Genomic DNA, 26,063 nt, shown 5'->3' with positions numbered 1-26,063 from the left:
GGTCTAAATTTATCATAATCTGTAAAATAATTTAAAAGAAAGAAAGAAAGAAAGAAAGAAAGAAAGAAAGCTGTACATTTGTTGCCAATTTTTAAAGAAAGGCAAACCACTTAACTGGTGGAAGTCACTGACAGTACCTGGAACCAGCTTTTGACAGCAGTAGCCTTCTCTGCAGGTGCAGAATGAATATTTTCTTCATTTCAGTTTATTCAGCTAGTTCAGTTCAATGACTAGTTCATTCAAAAAGTTAAGAAACCAATATGGAGTTGGAAAAAGCAGGAAAGCTTGTTTTCCTTTTCAGGTCTATAAATAAAACCTAGGTGTGAGGGTGAGATCATCATGACCAGAAAGCATCAGTTCAATTCACTAATTACATGTTCTTCCAGTGGTTAATAAACCTATTTTAAATACAAAATATGTTTTGAGTAACATTTTGATAAACTTTTTTCCTTGTGTATGCACGTCTTTCACAATAGTTTTATTTAATACAATTTAAAATGCTATTTCTGCACATTTTTAGTTTAGAACTTGACACAAAATAATCACAAGTAAAAAACTAAATCTAATAAATAAGAAATACATTATTCACCACTTTAACATAATAAATGTAAAAATTATTAATCTGGATAACTGTAAATTAAGCTATATAATTACCTAAATAACGGTGTATAAATATAGTGTATCCATCTGGTTAGGAAAAAAAGTAGCATTAAATGTAGTGTAAAGTCTATATTTACTTGCAAATCAACATGTTTTAATGGTTACCAATTAATGAGAAAGAAGTTACTTTCCTCGTACAGTAAGCGGAGTTTTTTTGAGATGGGTCTGTACTCCCAACTGTGGGTATGCATGAGCTCCATGAGCCTGAGACTGGAAGAGTTTTGCTAGCAGTGTTTGTTGGTTCACATTGTCACCTTTCCCCTCCTTGCACTCCAAACCACAGGCATAAGGGGCAGTGCAGACCGACTGCCTCTCCAGTTCCTTCTCAACCACAAAGGATGTGCAAAAAGATCGAAAGCAGACGGAAAAGAGGGTGGGTAGTGGAATGCAGATCGAGACCACACATTTTGAAGAACTCTATTTACTGTACAGAGTAAGTAACTTCTCTTTCTTCTTCGCGAGATGGTCCCAATGTATATTCCATTGTGGGTGACTGACAAGCAGCATTAAGTGAGGAGGAGGGTGTGAGGACCTTTGTGGTACCATTGACTGGAGGACTGCTGTACCGAAAGATGCATCAGCTGCAGAAGGTGGCACCGGGGCATAATGTTTCATGAAAGTATGGACAGAGCCCTATGTTGCTGCCTTACAGATTTCAATGAGAGAAACATCACAAAGTGAGGCTACCAAAGAGGCCTTGGCCCTACGCAAGTGGGCTCTCATGCTTTATGGAGGAGGTGTCTATTAACTCTTAACATAGCCTGAAATTCATTTTGAAAATCTTTAGGAAGAGATTTCTTTCCCCTCTCATCCATTCCCCAAAGGATATAGTGTCTAGGCAATTTCTTAAAATATTTTATTCTTTGTAGGTAGAATGTCAAAGCCCAAGAGACATGCAGAGAATGAAATCTCCTGTCCTCAACTAGTGATGTGAAGTTTTGGGAAGCAGATAGGTAAGTAAAAAGTTTGATTCAGATAGAAATCTGAGATTAGCTTGGGAGTAAATTTAGTGTGAAGTCTTAAAGTAACTGTATCCTTATACAAGATCACGTTTGATGGATCAGTCATAAGGGTCCCCAGCTCATCCACTCTTCTAGTTAAGATGATGGTTTCCAGAAAGGCAACCTTCATATAGGGTTGGTCAAAGAGCATGAAGCCAAGAGTCTGAATAGACACTTTGTTTATGCTGAGGGGACTGGACTGAGGTCTCATGACTGAGTTGGCTCGATCACAAAAGGGAAGGTTCTGACCAGACTTTCAGAAAACAGTCACCAGGATGGGTGGAGATGGAGTGGTTGAAGGATGATTGTAGACATTCCTGCTCCTGTGAACAGTGCTGGTCTCAGGACATTCTTGTTCTTTGGAACCAGGAGATCGGTATCATGCCCTCTGTGAACTCCTGTGCCTCCCATACTGGGGAACAGATTCTCACCTGATTTTGATGATGTCAGAGAAGAGCCCCCTTCTTGGAAGTGGACCTGGAGGAGGATTTCCTTCATCTCTTAATGTGTTTTCTACCCTACTGATATCCCGGCACGGAGGACTCTTTAGTTCTACTCCTGTTGGCCTTGGAATTGGATGAGTGCTTTTTGTTACCTCTGCCTGTTGCACAGGGGCTCTGCCCAGCTCAGGTCAGACTGGGGCCTCACCATACTATTCATAACAAATCTTTGAAGCTTTGGGCTTGGTGAGTTCTGCTGGGAAAGATCAGCAAATGCTGCACTTCTAGGGGACATACGTTTCCCTGAGGCAGTAGAGACACTTTAGGCAGTTGTCACTGACCAGCTATGCCCTGGGACAGGAGACAATTTTTGAATCCCAAAATCTTGGGCATACTAATCACCCCATACCGGGGTGGGAAGGGAGCAAGCCCTGAACTTATTCCAACCAGTTAAATACAAAGAAACTATAGAACACTGTCTAAAACGTAGCCAAAAAGACTATTTACTGGTAAAATATTTAAGAAGTTAGCAAACGCTGTGTTCACTGAAGGTTTCCATCTCAGACCATGAGCAGCAGAAAGACACTGGAGAGGAAGTCGGTCTGCACCGCCCCTTATGCCCTTGGTTCAGAGTATAAGGAGGAGAAGGATGCAAGTGCAGACCAATGGACACTGCTAGCAAAAATCTTCTGGTCTCAGGCACAGGGAGCTCCTGAGCGCCCACAGTGGAATATACATAGAGACCATCACTCAAAACAAACAACTTTTCCTTAGGAAAATAACTGAAGTACAAATGCAAAAGATTATTTTAAATTAACCTAAAACACGTTTTACTGCTTGCTGATTTAAATTGGTGGTTTAAACTGCTCTGATTTTAAATCAATCTCCTCTGAAAGAAAATCTGTATTTGGGTCAGCTAAGGCTTTCACACCAAGACCATGTCTAATCTAGCATTTTTGGAAAAATCTCCCACCATTGCACAACCACCAAAGCAGTTCTGTTGGTGTTAGCAACAGGGGGAACATTTCTGTGCACAGGAATTTTAACCCCCATGTTCCTTATCTCTGTACAGAGCAGGTTTAGATGGCTCAGAGATAAAACAACAAAACAAAACATCTTGGTTCTTTATTTATACTTACTACATGTATAGCCACAGATTTCCTGAAAAATGCTAATATAGATGAGGCCTCAGTGTCAATGCACTGAGTTTTCCCTTCGGCTTTCTTCAAGATAATCCATCAGGAGGACTGCCCAGCTCTCATTCACCTGTTCTAGAATAGGTTGTCTTCCATAACTCACGTAATGCTCACTGTAGTGTTTATTCTGCAGGAAAGACTCCCACTGACTTGTACTGAAACTAATCATACAGTGCTTTGGTGTGTTATTCACTCCCAGGAAAGGAGGGGAACACAGTTTAATTCAGTGCAGCTACTGATCTGGAAATGCCCCTCAATGAATTAGCTCCCCGAAAGTGTTTCAAGAGAGGTGTGATTAGCTCTCTCCACAGCTTGAGACCAAATCCATCAACACCTTTGCAGTGAAATGGATGGGTGATCAAGGTTCTCCCGTGTGTAAGACTGCCATCTCTCAAGGCCATCCTGTAAAGGTGCTCAGTTCTTCTTTGAAAGCCTGTAGGAGTTGTGGGGTGCTTAGCACTTTTTCAGATGTAGCCCAAAATGTTTTTATAGTACTTGGGGTGGGAGTTTTAAATTAATTTAATTTTTTAAATCAAGCCATTTTGGAATTTATAAGGTACAAAAAATGCATTGAAACAACACAGAAATCTAATTATTCTTTATTGGACCCTTTAAAAATGCTGATTTTTTTAATTTTTACATCTGGTAAAGCAAGGAAGTCAGGACGTTTATGCCAAGTTTCAGCTAGGAATGAATTTTTACATCAAAATAATAAATGACATGGGGAAAAGAAATGGCTTAAAATGAAAATACAGACACATTATTAATAATTGCTATTATTGAGACATCTACAAGACGGGATATACCACTGTTTTAGGATCGATTAATATCTAGTCTTTTAAAATTGTTGTAGCAAAAACAGGTAAATGTAAAGAAGTGTAGTCCCCTACCCACCTGCTGAAGTGAAGAAACAGATTGACAGAGCCAGAAGAGTACCCAGAAGTCACCTACTACAGGACAGGCCCAACAAAGAAAATAACAGAATGCCACTAGCTGTCACCTTCAGCCCCCAACTAAAACCTCTCCAACGCATCATCAAGGATCTACAACCTATCCTGAAGGACAACCCATCGCTCTCACAAATCTTGGGAGATAGGCCAGTCCTTGCCGACAGACAGCCCCCCAATCTGAAGCAAATACTCACCAGCAACCACACACCACACAACAGAACGACTAGCCCAGGAACCTATCCTTGCAACAAAGCCCGTTGCCAGCTGTGTCCACATATCTATTCAGGAGACACCATTATAGGGCCTAATCACATCAGCCACAATATCAGAGGCTCGTTCACCTGCACATCCACCAATGTGATATATGCCATCATGTGCCAGCAATGCCCCTCTGCCATGTACATTGGTCAAACGTAAAAGAATAAATGGACACAAATCAGATGTCAAGAATTATAACATTCATAAACCAGTCGGAGAACACTTCAATCTCTCTGGTCACTCGATTTCTGACCTAAAAGTGGCTATTCTTCAACAAAAAGACTTCAAAAACAGACTCCAACGAGAGACTGCTGAATTGGAATTAATTTGCAAATTGGATACAATTAACTTAGGCTTGAATAAAGACTGGGAGTGGTTGAGTCATTACACATAGTAAAACTATTTCCCCTTGTTTATTCCCCACGCCCATCCCTATTCCTCAGACGTTCTTGTTAACTGCTGGAAATGGCCCACCTTGATTATCACTACAAAAGGTTTTCTTCCCTGTCCCCCCCACTCTCCTGCTGGTAATAGCTCATCTTAAGTGATCACTCTCCTTACAGTGTACATGATAAACACCCATTTTTTCATGTTCTGTGTGTATATAAATCTCCTCACTGTATTTTTCACTGAATGCATCCGATGAAGTGAGCTGTAGCTCATGAAAGCTTATGCTTAAATAAATTGGTTAGTCTCTAAGATGCCACAAGTACTCCTTTTCTTTTTGCGAATACAGACTAACACGGCTGCTACTCTGAAAAATATTTTAGTGTGTTCATTATTCTGAGGCCTAGAAATGCTTGACACAGGTTATTATATGGAGCTCTCTCTCTATTTTTATATATATCTCAACTATTTTATTCAACAAAAAGCGCAGAGATTTTAAAAAGGTGGAATAATTTTGAGATTAAAGTTCTGCCAGTTTCTTCAGTATAAAAGACACCACTGAAAAAGGAATCTAATCTTTATAATGCACAGGCTCATAATTTAACTGCGTAGAACAAATGAAAAAGCATAGCTCCTCTTTGTTGCTACTTTGGCAGTAGCATGGGGCATTAGCAAAGTATTAGTATAATCCAGAACTCATTCACCCTTCCTCCTCTCCAAGCATGTAACAAATATCTGATGGCTATGCAAATTTCACCCAAACCAAAGTTTTCCTAGCTGGCAAGTCACATATCAAAAGGCAATTATATAATGCTGTGGACATCTGGACTGAAATATTCTCAGCCGAAGAGATTTCAAACCCAGTAATTCCACAGAAACTATAGCTAAATATCAAGCCTGGACAACAAATATTTTGACGTGTGGACTTTTTATTAAATATAACACATATTACATGAAAAACTTCAAAAGACCACAAACCAATTCTGATATTTATTTAGAATATATTTTCCGAAGTTTATATAGGCTAATTTTAGTAATATTTTATGCATACCATATGTTGAAATTCATAACTGCCCATTTTCTGACAAATGGCAAGTTTAGGGAGCCAACAAATCCACATTCTTTATTACATAAATGCCAAGTACAATCAATTCTATTCACACTGCCGTGTTTTTAATCACAAACTAAATTTTTAAACAGAGATGGGTGAACCTCAAACAGCATGAAAGTTTGCTTCTGGTGAAAAATACACCTAGAAATTTGGTGATTTAACTGTATCCAAATTATCAGAAACTGTTGAATTTGCAAAAAATGGCTAGAAGTCTCCTGGGAACAAGCTCTCTTATAAAGTTGCCAGTACTGTACTGTACCTAGTTTCCGGACAGGAAGCAAGAAACTTCAGAAGCAGGTATTTTTGCTTCTAGTCCAGGCCACATCACAAAGAACTATCTAGATATGTACGAAAATGAAAAGTTGAAGGGGAAAAGGTTAGCCAATATATTTTAAACGAGAACAAAGCCTTTGTTCACGTTTTGGGGAAGGTTTGGATTTAATCCACCCCAGGTTTCCCATCTTGTTTGGTCTTATAAAACAAAATGCACAGAAAAAAATGCTGGGGGAAGGGGGAAAATCATCTGAGACTGTCCCAAATTGAAAGGCTTTTCGCATATATAAAAAAAATTATGTAAGCGATATTCCAGGATATATCCCGCAAATTCCTATATAGGATGTTACAGACATGTCCCTATTTGGAGATATTAAAGATGCTGAGACCAGTTTAGAATTCTTGTGACTGCAGCTAATAAATGTATTACTAACTATTGATACACAGTTGACAACAGTAATAATCCTTAGCTGTTATATAGCATTTTTCCATCCATCCATTTCAAAGCCCTTATTACGTATTACTATCCCCAATTAACAGATGAGGAAACGGAGGGAAAAAACAAGGAAGTGACTCACCCAAAATCACAAAGCAGGTTAGTGGAAGAGCTGGGGACAGAAGTCAGGTATCCTGACTCTCAGTCTAGCACTCTAGCAACTGAGCCATCCTGCCTCCCAATAATAAAACAATACAGAGAAGTAATTCAGCAATTAATCTGGTACAAGTAGTAAGCTGTGCTGGTTAAGGAAAGATGGAAAAACTGGTATGAACTAAAACAGAAATCCTTAACGTAATTTTATATTACCAACTGTAGCATTTCCTTATCTTGAACACTTGACGCCATACCCTTTGACACTCTTGTAAGAAAACATCATCATCAATAATTCTGTTCATCTATACTGAAGGGTTTGTGCCTAAATTAATTATTGTATTCTTTCAACAATGAAAATAATTGTTATTTTCTTTGTCATTGTCAGGTAAGTTAACATGCATTTCATTGCATTTCTCATTGCAGCAACTGAACTGCACAACAGAAAGAGTGCTACAGTCACAAACCATCTCTCTTCCTCTATAATTTTAACCAGCAGAGCCCTAAGACTGACTATTCTCGGCCTCAAAATCCTAATGCATGAGTGGGGTGAATGAACTTGTCTTTCTTCTCCTCTACACACTGCCTTCAGCTCCTGCTCCTGTCTCCTTCCACTCCCTTCCCTCTCTCAAAGAGGGCCCCAATCCCTTCACCCGCCAGAGACTACATCACTCTCCATCACCTTCCTTTACCTACCAGACACCTCCTAATCACACAGCCGAGTAGTCACCTCTGCCAGCCCCGACTGTGATGATGGGCTCTGAGACACTGGAGCTGATAACCAGCAGTATAAGAAGCTGGACCAAAGCTGGACCAAATCTCATAACCAGGCCAGGGGAGGTAGGAGGGCAATCGGCTCAGCTCAGCAACCACCCTGGCAAAGTGTCCCCTGGGTGTATCTCCATTAAGCCAGGTAAATGGCCAGTTTGGACAGTAAACAAAACAAAATAAAAGCCCCTAGGAAGGGCGAGTGTCTAGAAAATTAAAATAAAAGTATATGGTGAATACATTATAACTGCTGCCATTATAACAAATACTACAGATAAACGAACTACCATTTTAATACTAATAAAGAAAATGCAGTTGAAAAATTAAGTTACATACCATTTTTTAAAAATTCAGTTCAACCATTCCATGGAGGTGTAACAATTCATCTAGGATGCCATCCATGTCTCTCACTTGTATTTGCTTATATCCGACTTGCATTCCAGAACACAGTTTAATTGATCATTTGCAACATCACCCTTTACTTACAACTTTAAAAAAATAGTATTTCAGGAAAGAAAAAGACTAGGTTGTTAGAACTACAACAAGGTTAATAGCCGCTAGTGTTTGTAGATCGGAGCCATCATGGTGGGTTTGTTCCTCACAGAACATCTGGTTTTGTTCTTCTCCTATGTACAGTTTCCCCAGAGCCATTTCACTGACCTGATCATAAAAATTCTGCTTGGTATACTTTCTAGGAACAGCAATTCATTTGTCAAAACTCTCTCTTTTAGGTTCACAGCTTGGCCCCTTTTAGGTTCACAGCTTGGAGCCTTGATCCCCAAGAGTAAGTGTCAATGTTATGTTGATTCAAGGCTTCAGTGTCCATCACTCATTACTGGAGTCATATTTCTGATGCATCTATTGTGAACCAGCTGTTGAAAGTCAGCACCATCTCTTGGTCACAAGTGAAATCATGATATAGACTACACTGGAGGCCAATGGTGCAAGATTGCTAACATTCCTGCTTTTAAACACTATTGTTTCCCATGGTTGCCTTAGGATACACAATCCCTTGGCTAAACAGACTAGAAGTTATCTGTGACACACACCATCTTTTGTAAATACAGATGCCAAGAAACATTATTTGCAGGATTTGAAACATTACTTGGTCCATCTGGATGATAAACAATTCTTGAGAGAACTTTAATTATGGTCTCAAACTGACATGGGTTACAGAAAATGTTTAATACATTGTCTATTGATTGATACTTGCATTAGACTAGGCACTCTAGTTTTCCACTGATGTGTCCATAATTCCCATTAGTGCTAATGGTAGCTCTACTTGTGTACAAAGGAGACTAGGCTGCTGTGGTATATGTTTTTGTTGCACAATATGACCTGAAAAAAGTGTATTATTTATTATGGAAAATTCATTTTTGTCAAACTTTTTTGAGTACTATTACATATTTTAGCAGTTTCAAATAATAATCAAGTGATTTGGCCTTTGGTGACAGAAAAGCAGCTATTGGAGGTTGGCAGTGATACAATTGCAAAATCATTCCAAGGTCCAGTCACTACACCACAGATACGTATAATTGTATATGTGACAGTTGTGATGCAAATAAATGGATTGTTTTTAAATAAAAGTGTATTAAAATATAAAATGCATTACACTTCATAAGAACAAGTGACTATCGTTTAAAGGGCCTCACAAAGGACATCAGAGACATCAGCAAATATATTTTCTGAGTCCCAGCATCAGTTATAATAAGGAACTGAAGTTTTTACCAGACACCTAACAACCAGGACTAAATCTACTAGCTAGAGGCCAATACAAAATAGGAGGCTTTCATCAGTTCCCACACACCAAGATCCAGGAACAGCGCCTTCATGAGAAGTCCAGTGCCTTCCCACTCCAGCTGCTGGGAAGGGATCCTGGACCCCAACTACCCCTGAAGTACTGGTCCTGGCCCTTGCTTACGGGTCACCTCTTTTGCACTGTTCTTTCTTTGTGAATGAATTTCAGGCATCCATAACTCAGCTGCTAGGGGGAGTTTCAACCCAAGAGGGCTTTTTCTTTCTTCACCCCTTTCACCTTTACATGCTGAAAGGGAGAGTTCCCCTCACTCTAATTCCCCCATACCTCACATCCTTCTGCACTTACACCTCTCAACAACTGAAAAGAACAACTCCCTCAACTTCATCTTGCTCACCCTCTTCCTATAGCTGTGAGACACCCAACTTGGATCTGACGGGGAGCTTTCCTTTTCTCTTCTTACACTAATGGGCCTCTCTTTCCTCTGTATCTGGGAAGGAGAGCCCATCTTCCCACCAATTCCCAACCTTTCATATTCCCCGCCCACTAATGGATGAGAGAGAATGTCTCAATTCCTCACCCCCAATATGATAGGAGCTTCTGTCTATGCCAGTGCTTCCCTCTCTGTTCTATTGGGAGAAAGGAAACTATTATTCATCCTCCTCTTCCTGCCTACAGTTCAGATCAAACTCCCTACCACACCTCACATCATTCGTATCAGTTTACATGTACTCAAACTACTTCAGTTTCACTTTAGCTTGAACAAACTTGGAACTCTGCTAAAATCACAATATTTTGGATTATGTGAAGACGAAGCCATATGAAAACCACTACATTTCTCATGGTTTTCTCCCCAGTCAGTCAACACAGTTCTGCCTGAAATTCAGCCCAGGCTTGCAAACCTCAGCAAACATTTCATGAACCTGCTCCAAGTTTCACGTTTGTTTCACCCAGTTTCAGGTTTCATTATGAAAGTGTCCCAGCACACTACAAATAACTCTCTTCTGAATTCTGTCCCCAGCCCTGCTGATTACAATGACCTCTCAAACCAAGTCTGTATGCCAGCAAAAATTAGCCAGTTTCTAAAGAGAACATACATTGGACCAAACAGCAGAGAAACCACATTCCTTTTAAAAAGCAAAAATACTGCAGACTGGGGGATTATTATGGTCTATAATTTTTATCTGAGAAAGACTTTTCAAGAACTGTGGACAATAAACCTTTTGATGTTAAAATAGCAAAGCACAGAAGCTATTAATCTTAATTTGTGTAAGTGATTATAGACCATTTCAGCATAGCAAGCAGGAAAACACATTCTTTTAATTGACATCTGAGCTGTAGAATAAGTCAGCTAGCCTGTAAATACCTCAAGCCTGGCAAAGTCAAACAGTATTTTTATTTAAGAAACACATTATCCACTTGCATATTAAACATGCATATTCACCAGATCAATGAAATAACTGCAGGGAAATAAGTTATGAGAAAGTAATGAACACACTTCCCAGTTCATATGAAAACAATACCAAAATGCATTCCATTTACATGGCTATTTTTTACAAAAAAATTAATGTATAGCTTTTCATTTAATATTGTTAAGCTTGTACAACTGGCCACATCTGCCGGAAGTCTTTCCAATCATGCTAAAACCACCCCTTTTTGAGAAAACATTTCCTGGGGTTGTGCCAATGTTCCGTAAGACGGTGGTTTGATTAGTTTTGTTTGCTCACAGATTGTCAGTCTACTTCTATAAACGTCTATTAAACATTACAATTTGAAATTGGAAATACAAATACTTACTAAATTCAGCTTTGGGATTAATTAAAATTGTTTGATCCTTGCACAATATCTTTTTTTTAAAAGCACCACATCACAATCATGAGAGTCACCAGAGAGGCCAAAGGCCTGATTCTGATATCACTTACACACCAGTAAAACCATTAAGTTCACTGGAGTTATTCTTGATTTATACTGTGGAGAGTTCAAAATCAAGCCCTCAGACAGGACCATTCAATTTGTGGCAATCACCACCTACTTGGATACGGTCCAATCCTGCAGACATTTAGGTACGTGAATAACTCATGCATGAGTACTTTCCAGATGGAGGACTAAGTTTGTGAATAAAGCTCATTGGGTGAAATTCTGGCTCTGGAGAAGTCACTGGGAGTTTTGTCATCAATTTTAATAGGGCCAGGAATTCACTCAACTTGCCTTATTTATTACTGGAGATCAAGATATATAGGTAATGACTTAGCTGGAATAATTCTCTGCAGCAGAGATGTCAATTTTGAGATGATTTAGCTGCAGTATTAACAAGAAGCAATCACCTGAAGGGACTCAGAAGGGGGAGAAATCGAGTTAGAAATTAGGAAACTTTTTCATGTTAAATAGACAATGGAATAATTTGCTAAGGAAAGTCATTCAGACACCATCACTAGAGACCTGCAGATTTACAGGCTTTTAAACCTGATCCAACTCCTACTGAAGTCAATAGGCATCTTTCTTTTTACTTGAATATTTGCTGATCAGCCTCTTAAGTCTACAGAAAAATCATTCATTATTTATTGCAGCGGGATGAATTGACACAGAAGTTTTGTTTTCAGTACTGCTGGTCAGGGGCACCGGAATGGGTGGGCCATGGCCACATCACTTTTTACAGGCCATAAGGGAGAGCGACGGGGGGAGGGGCTGAGAGGAGTGAGCGGGAGGCAGGGTCTTGGTGGGGAGGAAGAGGCAACAAAGGAGCGGGGCCTCAGGGGAAGGGGTTTTGGGGAAAGGGGCAGCGCAAGGGTGGGCCATGGTTTGGGTGCCGGTGGGTCCCCCCACTTTTAGGAAGCTCCTGCTGCTATCTATTGTGATTCTAAGTTTAACTGCCGTAAAATTCAACTAAAATGTTTCAGCCAAACCAGACAGACCAAATGAAACTACTGCATTCAGAGAGGAAATCACAACGACATTTTATGGACTTTTAAAACTATGGTGCAAACTTTCAATTAGACGCATAGGTCTTTAGCTGCACAGCTCTAGTTTACCTTATTGGTAATCAGTAAGGTAACACTGCACGCAACACTGAGGATATGTTTCTACATAGCAGCCGGGAGGTGTAATTCCCAGTATGGGTAGATATAACACCACAGCACTGCTCAAGCTAGTACCTAAAAATAGCAACGTGCCCATTGCAGTGTGGGCAGCAACTAGGGCTAACCACCCGAGTACAGTCCTGCCTGACCCCCGGGGTACTTACTGAGGAGGCCAGCCCGACCTGCTGCCTGCGCTGGCGTGGCCGCATTGGGGTGTTTCTAGGTGCTGACTCAAGCAGAGCATGCAACATGTAATTCCCAGTGGAGGCAGACACTTCCCCGTTGCTGTGTGGACATACCCTTTGAAAATTCCAGTGTGTTAAAATAAACATTCATAAAACCCGTGACAAGGAAAACAAGGTATCATATGAACACAATATAATATGGATGCATAACTCAGCTTCAGTGTTCAAAATCTTGTATTTTCTCTGGCTTCCCACCTTATTACAAGTGTACAATTAATTATATAAAACTGCAGAACTAAAGCAGGCCTGGTAATGCAGCCATAAAACCTAAGAGCAGTCAGCCGCACAACTCCCACTGAAAGTGAAAGGGAGTTCCCTTCATGCCTTTAAAATCTCCCCTGCAAGAGCATAAAGACAATATGCTTAGCATGTGATATGAGGTAAGTTAGAATATCCTTCACCAAAAGAATATTCACTCCTCTATCTAAAATCATAACATTCCAGTTTTTCTTCTACTGCAAAGGTTGCTATAAGCAGTTCAATCCAAATTCATGGCATTTTAAGAACAACTTATCTCTAGGAACTGAACATAGCTAGAGGATAATAATCTCCTATTGGTTAGTAGATGTTTACCATGTGTCCCAAAGGCCCCATTGAGAGCATCCTTTCAGTGGTGCAGTAATGTAAATATTCAAATCATGCTGTTATATGCAAGGCTAGTGGCTAATAAAGCCAACATCAGCCCTGACAATCAATCAATCAATCAATCAATCACCTATGTAGGACTGAAGCTTCCCAGCAACCCCTCTCAAACAGTATGGCCCCAAGGACCCTGTTTAAACTGTTGATACATATTGATCTTTTAGCAGTGGCCACTGTAAGTAACTGAAATAAGAGTGACTGGAATAGGAGGTCACAGATAAAAAATGTAGATCTTTAAAATAATTATTGTATGTCACACAAGGAGCAGGTGCAGATAATTAAGATTGGACTCCTCCTGTTAATTAGTGTGTGTTGAAAATACTTTACAGAGTACAGCAGCAGTGGACCTCACTGCTACAAGGTATTGTTTAAGGCAAGAACAGAGGAGGATTCCAACATGGACTGGATATTTACATGGAAAAAAGAACATCAAGGAGCTACAAAAGCAATGATTAAAAATAGAAATCTACAACCTTAAGAGTTTTGGTAGTATTATAAACCCTCATGGTACTTGGCATAAAACCAACCCCTAACTGATAGAGCGTAGGAAAAAACTTTACCTATAGGCAGGTTCTTCCAAAACTATCTATTGCAGCATTTCTTGCACCTTCACCAGAACATCTGGTCCTGCCCACAGTTAGAGAGAGACAGGCCAGGGTTCTGATCCAATATAGTAATTCCATTAGGAATATAGATTAGGACACTAATAGAAACATCAGAAAAGACCAGAAAAACACTGTAAAAAGAAGGAAAGCAAAGAAGAGTTGAAAACCAAGCAGCATTTTTCAAATTGGAGGACATGTTATCTCAAACCCTTGAGATTCCAAATAGGTGGTGGTGCTGCACAATGGTAGGACTTTATAGTCAATTGATAGCCCATCCAGGTGGAAGTACTGGGAGCCTTTCCAACCACAACCTCATAACTGTCTCTACCTGTACTTTTATCTGTCACTTTTGGAAAGATGTGTCTGAGGAAGACACTTTCTCAATTCTCTGGGAAATTAGATAAAGAGACCTAGTGCCTTCAAATAAATTGCTAGCATGGAAGCCAGGGTGCAAAGTGTTAAGTCAGCCTTGTGAATTGTACTATAGTGAAACCTACTTGAATAAAGCTATTGCAAGGAATTGTCACTCAGTTAACTGTGCCATTTGTTTAACTCTTTCAGAGCACTGGAATCTAAAACTTTGGGACCCAAGAAAAAGCAGTAATGAGAACGAATACAGAACTACAACATAAATAAAACAAATGTACATAAAACACTGAATGAAAGTTATATACTTAGGGCCAGACTTTCAAGGTCAGGAATGTACAATCATGCACATGCACCCATGGTAACATATACATATACAATTTTGCTTCTAGTGTAAGAGTAATTATACATAAACACATTTGAAAATCTGGCCCTTAATATTTAAATGCTGCTTTGTACAAGTTTCCCACTTCAGTTTTGCCAATGCATTTCCTCTCTAACATGCCACTCCTCTGCTATTCCAGTCCTGAATTCGTCAGAAAGGGGGATAATAGTCTCCAGAAAAATTCTTTGCTTTTCTGTTTCTGAAAAGTGATGTCCTTCTTTTTTATATTATGGGACCTCTAATCTGTGCCTGCAATACCTGAAAATAAACACATTTAAAATGAGTGTCTTTCGCAGATTATCTCAAAGAGCTTCCCAATCAATAAGTAGGACCCACAGCACCCCGTCAGGTTATTATAGCTACTTTTCAAAATGGAACATTCAGGCAAAGACAGTAAGCAATTTCCACAAATACAGACACACAGACACTAGCACAGCATGAAAACCGAACTAAAACGTTTGATTCCCATACTTGTTCTCTAATCACTAGGCATGACTCATGAATTGGGGGGGGGCAGGAGGGGGACGGATAGCTCAGTGGTTTGAGCTTTGGCCTGCTAAACCCAGGGTTGTGAGTTCAATCCTTGAGGGGGCCATTTAGGGATATGGGGCAAAAATTGGGGATTGGTCCTGCTTTGAGCAGCGGGTTGGACTAGATGACCTCCTGAGGTCCCTTCCAACCCTGATAGTCTATGAATTTCTAACATCTAGAATATGGTACAGTACACACCACAAATGAAAGCCTTACCTATTTTTTTATTCTAGTCACCATTATTTATGAATGTGATTTCCATAAAGACAACAAGGAGAGCCACAAAGTTCCTTGGGTCCTTTGTACAGTGAATTGAGCACTGGGAAGAAAACCAAACTTTCAGCCTTGCACAAAATGCATGTGCAAACACACACATGCATGCACACAGAGATCAGAATGTGAAAAGAGTAGCTCTTGGTATATTCGCACACCTCTCCAACAAGTTGTTATACTCATGCAGTCAAGTCAGGACATTCATATTGTAATGCATTTACTGGGGAATAACGAGGTGTGGAAAGCAGTTACAGAACTACTAGAACTTTTAGCATCCTGGGTTTTTACTTCATTTCAGCAGTACTTTGTTTGGGCGTTTCATTTATAATGGCTCTGGAAATGGGCTCAGCAGACAGGCAGCCATTCTTCTAACTATTCAGTTACTTTATTATTTGTTAAAGCCTAATTTGTTCGGGTGTATCGAAGATACAGATTTGCTGTCTAATAGAGTTAATTCATAAAGTCACTTGATCTTAGTAGTGGGGAAAAAAAAGTTTTAAACAACAACTTTAAGATTATGAAAATTTCCCTTCATTACAGAATTTCAGGTTCTCCTCCTAACGGGCAGAGGTTTGAAACTCAGCAGTTTGTTGATGACAAAGACTGGCCAAAGACCACAGTAGGTGAAGCTTAAACACACATTTTTCAAAAAGAAAGGCAAAATCTGTAATGTTTTTGTCCAGATATATAAAATTCAGATGCCATGATTTTTTAAAATGTGTATAAACTAGAAGACATACAAAAATAGTTAAAATATATTATTTGTAGTACAGTAACATGTAGAAATGGATTGAGACCCACTGTGTTAGGTGCTGCACAGAACACAGAATAAGAGTTCGTTCCTGCCCTGAAAACCTTCTTCCTTGAAGAGCTTGTTCCTGCCCTCTTGACTCCTGCCCCGCTGTGCTGACAAAGTCACTCCAAGACCCTGGGGTTCAGTAACCACTGGTGCCATTTATTTACAGGTTGTGCTCCCACCACCTTTTCACCATACACAGCTTGGGTAGTAGTGTCTGCACCCAGGAAGGAAGAGCTATCCCTCTGCTTCCGCTCCCTCGCTCCCCTTCTTTTTCCTGGCTTCCTTCTTCCCTGCCTTTTATATAGCCCCAGGCTAATTGGGCAGGCAGCTGTCTCCCACTCCCCAATTAGGCGCATGTTTTCAATAGCCAGCTCCAATTTACTTCCCTTAATGGGAGCTGGCATGACAGAGGGCTGAGTCAGCAGTTCTTGCCCAGAGCCCGTGTCACAGTCCTGAGCACGAGACCCAAGGCACACAGCCAGACCAATGGACACTACTTGCAAAATGTTGAAGTCTCAGGCGCAGGGCGTGCGTGTTTACCCATGTGTAGAAGACACATAGGGACCAGTACTTGAAGAACATCTCTTTATGCTTCTGTTTCCCCTCCCACCTTTTGACTGTCTTGCCTATTTAGATTATTCAGGGGTAGGAGCTATCTCTTAGCTTGTGTTTGCACCCTGCATAGCACAAAGGGGACTGTCTCAGTTAGGGCCTGTAGGTGCTACTATAATACAAATATATACTATTTTCTGTCCACTGACCCTTAAATGGGAAGAGTCTCTATTTGTCTGCTGTGGGGAGTCTACTCTGGGATTCAACACAAAATAGAGAATCTTACAATGATAGACTCACACCGTGCTCTCTCTCTTTCTCTCATGGCAATTTTACGTTTGTTCTACTTCTTATTTTATAAATGTAAATAAACAATCTAGACTGAAAATATTTGATGGTTCTTTGTGTAAGAAAAATAGGAATTATACTGAACTACTTTTGATTGGTTGGTTTTGGCTTTCTATTGTGTGTAAAAGCTTCTAAGGAGTTTAGATACTTTCTTTTCTCACATTGCTAAATTTAATAAAGCAAAACAAAAAATGATCAATACCCTGATTCCCCACACATCTCTACAGGTTTTAGAACAGAGCTGAAATTAACATACCCCCTTTTGCTTAATTACTTCTACATATAGTACAGAATCTATGTTGCAGGCTACATCTGCTCAATGCTACACACAGTGTGGGCTATCAAAAAAGCTCATTATGGCTCCCGTATTAACTGTCAGGTTCCACCCCAGTACAGGCCACGAGGTAGGTTAGAGATAGTTAGGAACTGATCTAAGCTGTTTCATCTAGTTACAGTCCCCAAAGGACTACTTGAGCAGTTTCAGAGTAGCCGTGTTAGTCTGTATCAGCAAAAAGAACGAGGAATACTTGTGGCACCTTAGAGACTAACAAATTTATTTGAGCATAAGCTTTCGTGGGCTAAAACCCACTTCATCGGGTGCAGTAGGAAGATATATACACACACACACACACACACAGAGAGAACATGAAAAAATGGGTGTTGCCATACCCACTATAACGAGAGTGATCAGTTAAGGTGTTATTAGCAGGAGGGAAAAAAAACCCTTTTGTAGTGATAATCAGGATGGCCCATTTCAAACAGTTGACAAGAAGGTGTGAGTAACAGTAGGGGGAAATATAAGCATGGGGAAATAGTTTTACTTTGTGTAATGACCCATCCACTCCCAGGCTTTATTCAAGCCTAATTTAATGGTGTCTAGTTTGCAAATTAATTCCAATTCAGCAGTTTCTTGTTGGAGTCTGTTTCTGAAGGTTTTTTGTTGTAGTATTGTGACTTTTAGGTCTGTAATCAAGTGACCAGGGACTGGTTTTTGAATGTTATAATTCTTGACGTCTGATTTGTGTCCATTTATTCTTTTACATAGATACTGACCGGTCTAGCAAATGTACATGGCAGAGGGGCATTGCTGGCACATGATGGCATATATCACATTGGTAGATGTGCAGGTGAACGAGCCTCTGATAGTGTGGCTGATGTGATTAGGTCCTATGATGGTGTCCCCTTAAATAAATATGTGGGCAGAGTTGGCAACGGGCTTTGTTGCAAGGATAGATTCCTGGGTTAGTGTTTTTGTTGTGTGGTTGCTGGTGAGCAGTGTATAGGGAGCAGAGCGGGATAGTGATCTGGCCCACAATGTATAGCATCGTAATAGATCAAAATATCTTTCTCTGTGCTTGATCATCAGTCTAAAGAACATTCACTATCAGGGTCTTTTTTTTGTTTTTTGAGGGTGAGAATATAGAGAAATATATTTTTTCTGCATGCCCAATTTTCCCCTAGAACCTTTACTGAGAGTTGTCACCATGTGCAAATGTGAAAAGAAGAGATCTTTATCAAAGTAGCTTTCTAAATGAAGTAAAGAGCAAGAAAATATAACTCTTCACAGTAAATAGGCCCAATGGCCTGTGATGGGATGTTAGATGGGGTGGGATCTGAGTTACCACAGAGAATTCTTTCCTAGGTATCTGGATGGTGAATCCTGCCCATATGCTCAGGGTTCAGCTGATCGCCATATTTGGGGTCGGGAAGGAATTTTGCTCCAGTGCAGATTGGAAGACGCCCTGGAGGTTTCTCGCCTTCCTCTATAGCATGGGGCACGGGTCACTTGCTGGAGGAATCATGGTTTGAGGAGTTTAACAGCTCAGACATAGGAGTGGGTGAGTGAGATTCTGTGGCCTGCATTGTGCAGGTCAGATTAGATGATCATAATGGTCTCTTCTGACCTTAATATCTATGAATCTATGAAAATGTTCACAGACACAGAGACCAAACTCAAGAACTGTACGGTTTACTAGAATTTTAATTAAGTACACAAATGGCAAAGTACATTAACAGAAAACCATCAGGAACTTCCTTCTTGCTGTGGCTTTTGTATCTAATGCTATAATTAAAAAAATATAAATGGGGAACAAATTGCATTAAAAACAACAAGCATTTTTGACTGAGAATGCCTCTAAACCCCAAGAAAGACTCATCTTTGGTCCCTGCTGTGGACTGATCCTACACGTGTCTGTAGAGATAAGCCCTGCTAAAGTAGTAAGCATCAGCTCAGTGTAAGAAGAAATTATTTTATTATCTCTTTTTATTTCAACAAAATATACTGAGATAGTTCTATGCAAAAACAGTGCTTATCTCTTTATATAAGTATACTTTGGATTACTAAGCAAAAAATCAGGCCACAGTCAATGAATATTACATGTGGTTGACCTGGATTGCCTCAAGATTCCAGAGATGGTAAACTCACAAATCTCAAAGTCATTAAAATTCAGCTAAGATGGTCAAGATGATCTTTAAAAAAAAAGAAAGAAAAAAAAAAAAGAAGAAGGAGGAACTTTCCCAGAAAATTATCTTTATAGCTTGGAATTTTCCATGATGTCTGTAACCAATGAAAAAAAATTATCAGCATGAGAAGTGACTAACCATGCGCTGTAGTTATTTCAGTGGATGAAACAGGAGGCAGAATGGCTGCAGCTTTTTCTTTTCAGCACTTTAATGTACTATATAATACAAATATAAAAATGTTTATCATTTTTCCTTTTGAAATCAAACCACTGTATAAATCTTCTCTCCGGTCTCACTAACAAATTCTGATTTCTGCAAGCAATTTGGACTAGGTGATGCTCCTTCATGATTTCTTTAAATAACTTCATGAACATGCTACATAATAAAAGGTCATTATATAGGTATATTACATTATGCCTAGAACCCAATCAAGAGTCCAGATGCTGTCAGAGACAGTCCTTGCCCCACATAGCTTAAAATCTAACACCTTGATGATGAAAATATGTACACACTTAATTAACATTAAGCAGATGCATCATCCCTTTGAAGTCAGTAACACCACTCATATGCTCAAATTTAAGCACATATGTATTGTCTTTAGGATCAGAGCTTAAACATGTAAAACAGACAATGGATAAGAGAAAGGAAATATCTCCATTTCTAAGGAACAGAGATTAAGTGACATACCCAAGATTACATATGAAGTCTGTGGAAGAGATACGAATTGACAGTAGATCTCCCAAGTTCCAATCTAATGTCTTAAGCATAGGATCTTCCATCCGCGAATGAAGGCAAAATGAAAATACTGATAAATTCAAGTATTACCGAAAGAGAGTCTTGAACCTATTTATTTTTATGACCTAAATATGTGCTAACTAAACCACATACATATGCTCCTTGTAGGTAATTCTAGCATGGTTAAACATCTTTCATTCAAGACCTTAAATGTAATTTTGAGAAGTCTGAGAATGAATGAGAGATGTGGATTATTTTTGCCTTCTCACTTTCTATCTGCTTGAACACCACATGGGAAAAGCTAGTCAATTTTCTCTCATAGTCTTCAAAAATACATTCTAGAATGCACTTTGCATCTTAAGTCATCCTAATTTTTTTTTATTTGAGAATAATGCTGGAGATTTTCCTTAAAGTGCTGATTTATCCTTTTTTAATCTTCATTTCTGACATAAAAGAGCCATGCATTTTATAAATCTTGGGCATTTTATATTTTGTTTAGTTTAAAGACGGATAAAGACAGAGCGAGAATGAGAGAGAGAAAAACAAAGCCAACTGCATAAATCTTTCCAAACCCAAAGGCATTCCCCTTGCGCTAAATAAAATTCATTCGGCACATCTTGTTTAAATTACCATCTGAAGTTTGTCTTGTTCCATCTCCAGAACAAGTCAGATGGCAGAGTGTAAAGATATGACTACATGAATAGAAACACATGATCGACTTAGTCACCACAAACATAAAAATAAGATGAGACAGAAAAATATTATCTGTCAAGTGACATGTTACTTTGATCCATCTGTTTCTGTATTCTGTCACAAATATTCAATCCAGCAGCTACTGGAAGCATCTGCATGCACCTTCCCCTCCAGTGCAAGTGAGAGTAATGTTCTGAGAGAATGATCATAATTTTACAGAGGCATGGTATTTAATACAAATAAGACAGTATTATGTTACAGAAGGGAAAGTTTTATGTAAGAAATAGGCAGGAGAGCTGCAGTAGTAACCACTATAAAATATCAAACATTTTAAAAACCTGAACAAATGGGACAGCAACTCAAAAAAGCATCAGATTCTTCTGTAGAGATATTCTCATGGATAAATTCAGGACTTGAACAGGATTCAGGAAGAGAAAAATCTCTTCCACCAATTTTCTCTCTTATGAAGCAGGGCACCAACATTATTAAGAGGAAGTGCATTATTTTGAGGCAAGTAGGCAGGGAAAAGATTTTTTAAATGAGCTTTAAAACATGGCACATAAAAGAAAGGTAATTTTGCTTTTTCTTATTAAAAGTCAAATTTATAATTGATAAGTAAAGTTTCAAGTTGAATCAGTTTTTATAAGAATTCATTTGTAATATGGCTGGTAAAAGCTCAAATGCACCAGTAGTTGCACCTTCAAAGTATATTTCATCAATCTTCTTCATTCAGGGCTCGGAAACAGGACAGGATTAAGACACGAGAAGAAATGTTTGACCATCTATTCTGCCTTTCTGAAGTGTCAATAAGTTTCAGGGACCCTGGGCCAAATACGGACATGCCAACGAAGATACAGATTTCAGGTAGAAGTCTGGTTGAATCTGAGAAGATTTACATTTGAATACTCCATCCTCAAATTTTAACCTTATTAATTCTCAGTCAGATTAAGTCCTGGATGAAAACAAGGTATTTCTATTGACTTGTTCCCCCGATTACCTCAGGGGATGAATCTGGCCACACCAACCTCAATGATAAAGAGAGAATTTTATCATGATTTTCCAAGTACTGTACCAGGAACTCTATTTGAATTCTAACTTTGTTCCTTGCTTCATTTCCTCAAGGTACATGGAACAATAAAGATTAAAATCTCAGCAACATCTTCTTACTGATAGAAGCAATGGCATGAAGTTAGCTAAGAATTACTCCACATTTTGAGGCACCAAAACAAGAGTAACCCATAGTTTTTAATATATAAAAACCCAAAGGGTACTATGAAGTCTGTAACCGATCAGCTTCAGATTGATAATAGGTGTCCAGTGGAGAGTGATTTTGTGCTAGTGTCATCATTTATGCTCTTTAGGAAAAATTTTTTGATTCCATTGAATTACAGTGCCTCATGCAAAGGAATGGATGTTTAAAACCCAACCCACATTTTGTTATGACAATCTCTCCAACTATTTATACAGCCCTTATCATCACAGTAGCCAAGCAGCTCAAACATTAATAAATTAATCCTCACAATTCACCTATGAAATAAGGAAGTATTATTATCCCCATTTGAGAGATAAGGAACTGAGGCCCAGAGAAATGATGGGCCAGATCCAGCATCCACTGAAGTCACCAGGAGTCTTTCCATTGTTTTCAATGTACCCAGCTATTGCCAAAGATCACACTATACCATATAGGTAGGACCAGGAAATGAACCTAGATCTTCTGAGTCCCAGTCCAGTGCCTTGACCAAGAAACTATTAGTAAAGTGCTTCTATATCATTTTTGCAAAACATGGGCCTTCACAGCAATGTCCTTTTATTTCAATATTCATTGTTTATTAAAAAAAAAAGTTACATGAATACTTTTGGCAAAAGGTATTGGAGTGACCAACCTGGATGCTGAAGCCCTTTATTCATCCAAACAGAACAACTGCTGATTCATCATGCAAAGTGGCATTGTAAACTTCCCCATTACTTACATGCCCCGTTGCTTACATGGAGAGATCATTTCTAGGGGTAAATAGATTGTTCAGTCACTATACACGTTCAACTCTCGGTTTTACTGCCAAGAATGACCAAAAAGGGCCAATAAAGAAAATGTTTTTTGGAAGGGGAAAAACAAGGTTCAGTATTTGTCTTAGTGCAACTTTCAAAAGGCCCTAATCTGGCCTTTAAATATTAAAGGATGTAAATAATCAGTGCTAGTCAGATGCCAATCCAAATTGCATGAACTAATGCTATAGGAATGGAAACAACAGACATCACTCTTAACACAGGAGCCTGTATTTAAGTTTGATATAACCAATATTCAGTGCCAGGCTGCATTTGATTTAGAATTCTATTTCTAAATGTTACACACAAATGTCAAGTATAAACATCAGAAGGATAGCCGTGTTAGTCTGGATCTGCTAGATCTAGCAACTGCTAGAAGAGGGCCTCATCCGCCCTGATTGAACTAACCTTGTTATCCCTAGCCTGATTCTTGCTTGCATATTTATACCTGCCTCTGGAAATTTCCACTACATGCATCCGACGAAGTGGGTATTCACCCACAAAAGCTTGTGCTCCAATACGTCTGTTAGTCTATAAGGTGCCACAGGGCTCTTTGCTGCTTTGAAGTATAAACATAACTTTTATTTCAGCAATATCTATATACTATGCAAGAAAGGCCAATACTTTCAATTTTCATTTGAATAAAAAGAAACCTATTAAAATAACTATTAGTTTACATATCTAATCTCCTAATAACGTGTAAAATCCGATAAATTTACCCTTTTTTTTTTTTAAAAAAGGGTTATTGCTACATCTATCAATTTTCAGGAGAAACAAGACTGGCAGTTGCGTTTTGATCTTGGGAACTGCTGAACAAAAGAAGTACTACTGCAAAAATTCATGCACTTTACTATATACCACATCTTTAGTCAAATTCTGAGATCTTCACTCAGCTTTTGCTTCGCCTTTTAGGCAAACCTTTGTCTGAATACGGACCAAGTAAAAACTGAATGAAAGCTAAATAATGACTTCAAGATCTGGCCCTTAGCAAATGTTATTTTCACAATCTTGTGAAAAGTCATTTTTGAACCAAGACCTGGAAAAACCCAAGTACTGTTTTAGAGAGAGAGGGAAACAAAATAAACGGATTACAATGACATGTATTCTCTCTTTCTTTTTGACTATGATTCAGCAGAATGACAGGTTTCAGAGTAACAGCCGTGTTAGTCTGTATTCACAAAAAGAAAAGGAGTACTTGTGGCACCTTAGAGACTAAACAATTTATTTGAGCATAAGCTTTCGTGAGCTACAGCCCACTTCATTGGATGCATACTATGGAAAGCATAGAAGATCTTTTTATACATACAAAGCATGAAAAAATGGGTGTTTACCATTACAAAAGGTTTTCTCTCCCCCCACCCCACTATCCTGCACACACACACCCCTGGAACCCCGACCTGGGATATTCTATCTACTACCCAAGATCCATAAACCTGGAAATCCTGGGCGCCCCATCATCTCAGGCATTGGCACCCTGACAGCAGGATTGTCTGGCTATGTAGACTCCCTCTTCAGGCCCTACGCTACCAGCACTCCCAGCTACCTTTGAGATACCACTGACTTCCTGAGGAAACTACAATCCATCAGTGATCTTCCTGATAACACCATCCTGGCTACTATGGATGTAGAAGCCCTCTACACCAACATTCCACACAAAGATGGACTACAAGCCGTCGAGAACACTATCCCCAATAATGTCACGGCTAACCTGGTGGCTGAAGTTTGTGACTTTGTCCTTACCCATAACTATTTGACATTTGGGGGACAACGTATACCTTCAAATCAGCGGCACTGCTATGGGTACCCCCATGGCCCCACAGTATGCCAACATTTTTATGGCTAACTTAGAACAACGCTTCCTCAGCTCTCGTCCCCTAACGCCCCTACTCTACTTGCGCTATATTGATGACATCTTCATCATCTGGACCCATGGAAAAGAAGCCCTCGAGGAATTCCATCATGATTTCAACAACTTCCATCCCACCATCAACCTCAGCCTGGTCCAGTCCACACAAGACATCTACTTCCTGGACACTACAGTGCTAATAAGCGATGGTCACATAAACACCACCCTATACCGGAAACCTACTGACTGCTATTCCTACCTACAAGCTTTCACCCTGACCACACCACACGATCCATTGTCTACAGCCAAGTTCTGCGATACAGCCGCATTTGCTCCAACCCCTCAGACAGAGACAAACACCTACAAGATCTCTATCAAGCATTCTTACAACTACAATACCCACCTGCGGAAGTGAAGAAACAGATTGATAGAGCCAGAAGAGTTCCCAGAAGTCACCTACTACAGGACAGGCCTAACAAAGAAAATAACAGAACGCCACTAGCTGTCACCTTCAGGCCCCAACTAAAACCCCTCCAACGCATTATTAAGGATCTACAATCTATCCTGAAGGATGACCCAACACTCTCTCAAATCTTGGGAGACAGGCCAGTCCTTGCCTACAGACAGTCCCCCAACCTGAAGCAAATACTCACCAGCAACCACATACCACACAACAGAACCACTAACCCAGGAACCTATCCTTGCAACAAAGCCCGTTGCCAACAGTGCCCACATATCTTTTCAGGGGACACCATCACAGGGCCTAATAACATCGGCCACAATATCAGAGGCTCGTTCACCTGCACATCCACCAATGTGATATATGCCATCATGTGCCAGCAATGCCCCTCTGCCATGTACATTGGTCAAACTGGACAGTCTCTACGTAAAAGAATAAATGGACACAAATCAGATGTCAAGAATTATAACATTCATAAACCAGTCTGGTTTATAGAGACTGGGAGTGGCTAAGTCATTATGCAAGGTAACCTATTTCCCCTTGTTTTTTTCCTACCCTCCTCCCCCCCCCCCCCCAAGAGGTTCTTGTTAAACCCTGGATTTGTGCTGGAA

General features: G+C 39.6%; 1 protein-coding gene across 2 annotated transcripts in view; it reads right to left on the bottom strand.

Moving 5' to 3' along the window:
- JAZF1 (JAZF zinc finger 1) overlaps positions 1-26,063 on the bottom strand; it is a 283,110-nt gene that overhangs the window by 104,351 nt on the left and 152,696 nt on the right. The window lies entirely within an intron of this gene.

This window comes from Lepidochelys olivacea (genome assembly GCF_965140295.1).
Source record: "Lepidochelys olivacea isolate rLepOli2 genome assembly, chromosome: 2".
NCBI lineage: Eukaryota > Metazoa > Chordata > Testudines > Cheloniidae > Lepidochelys > Lepidochelys olivacea.
The sequence above is the reverse complement of the archived record's forward strand: the minus strand, read 5'-3'. Positions and strand labels throughout refer to the sequence as shown.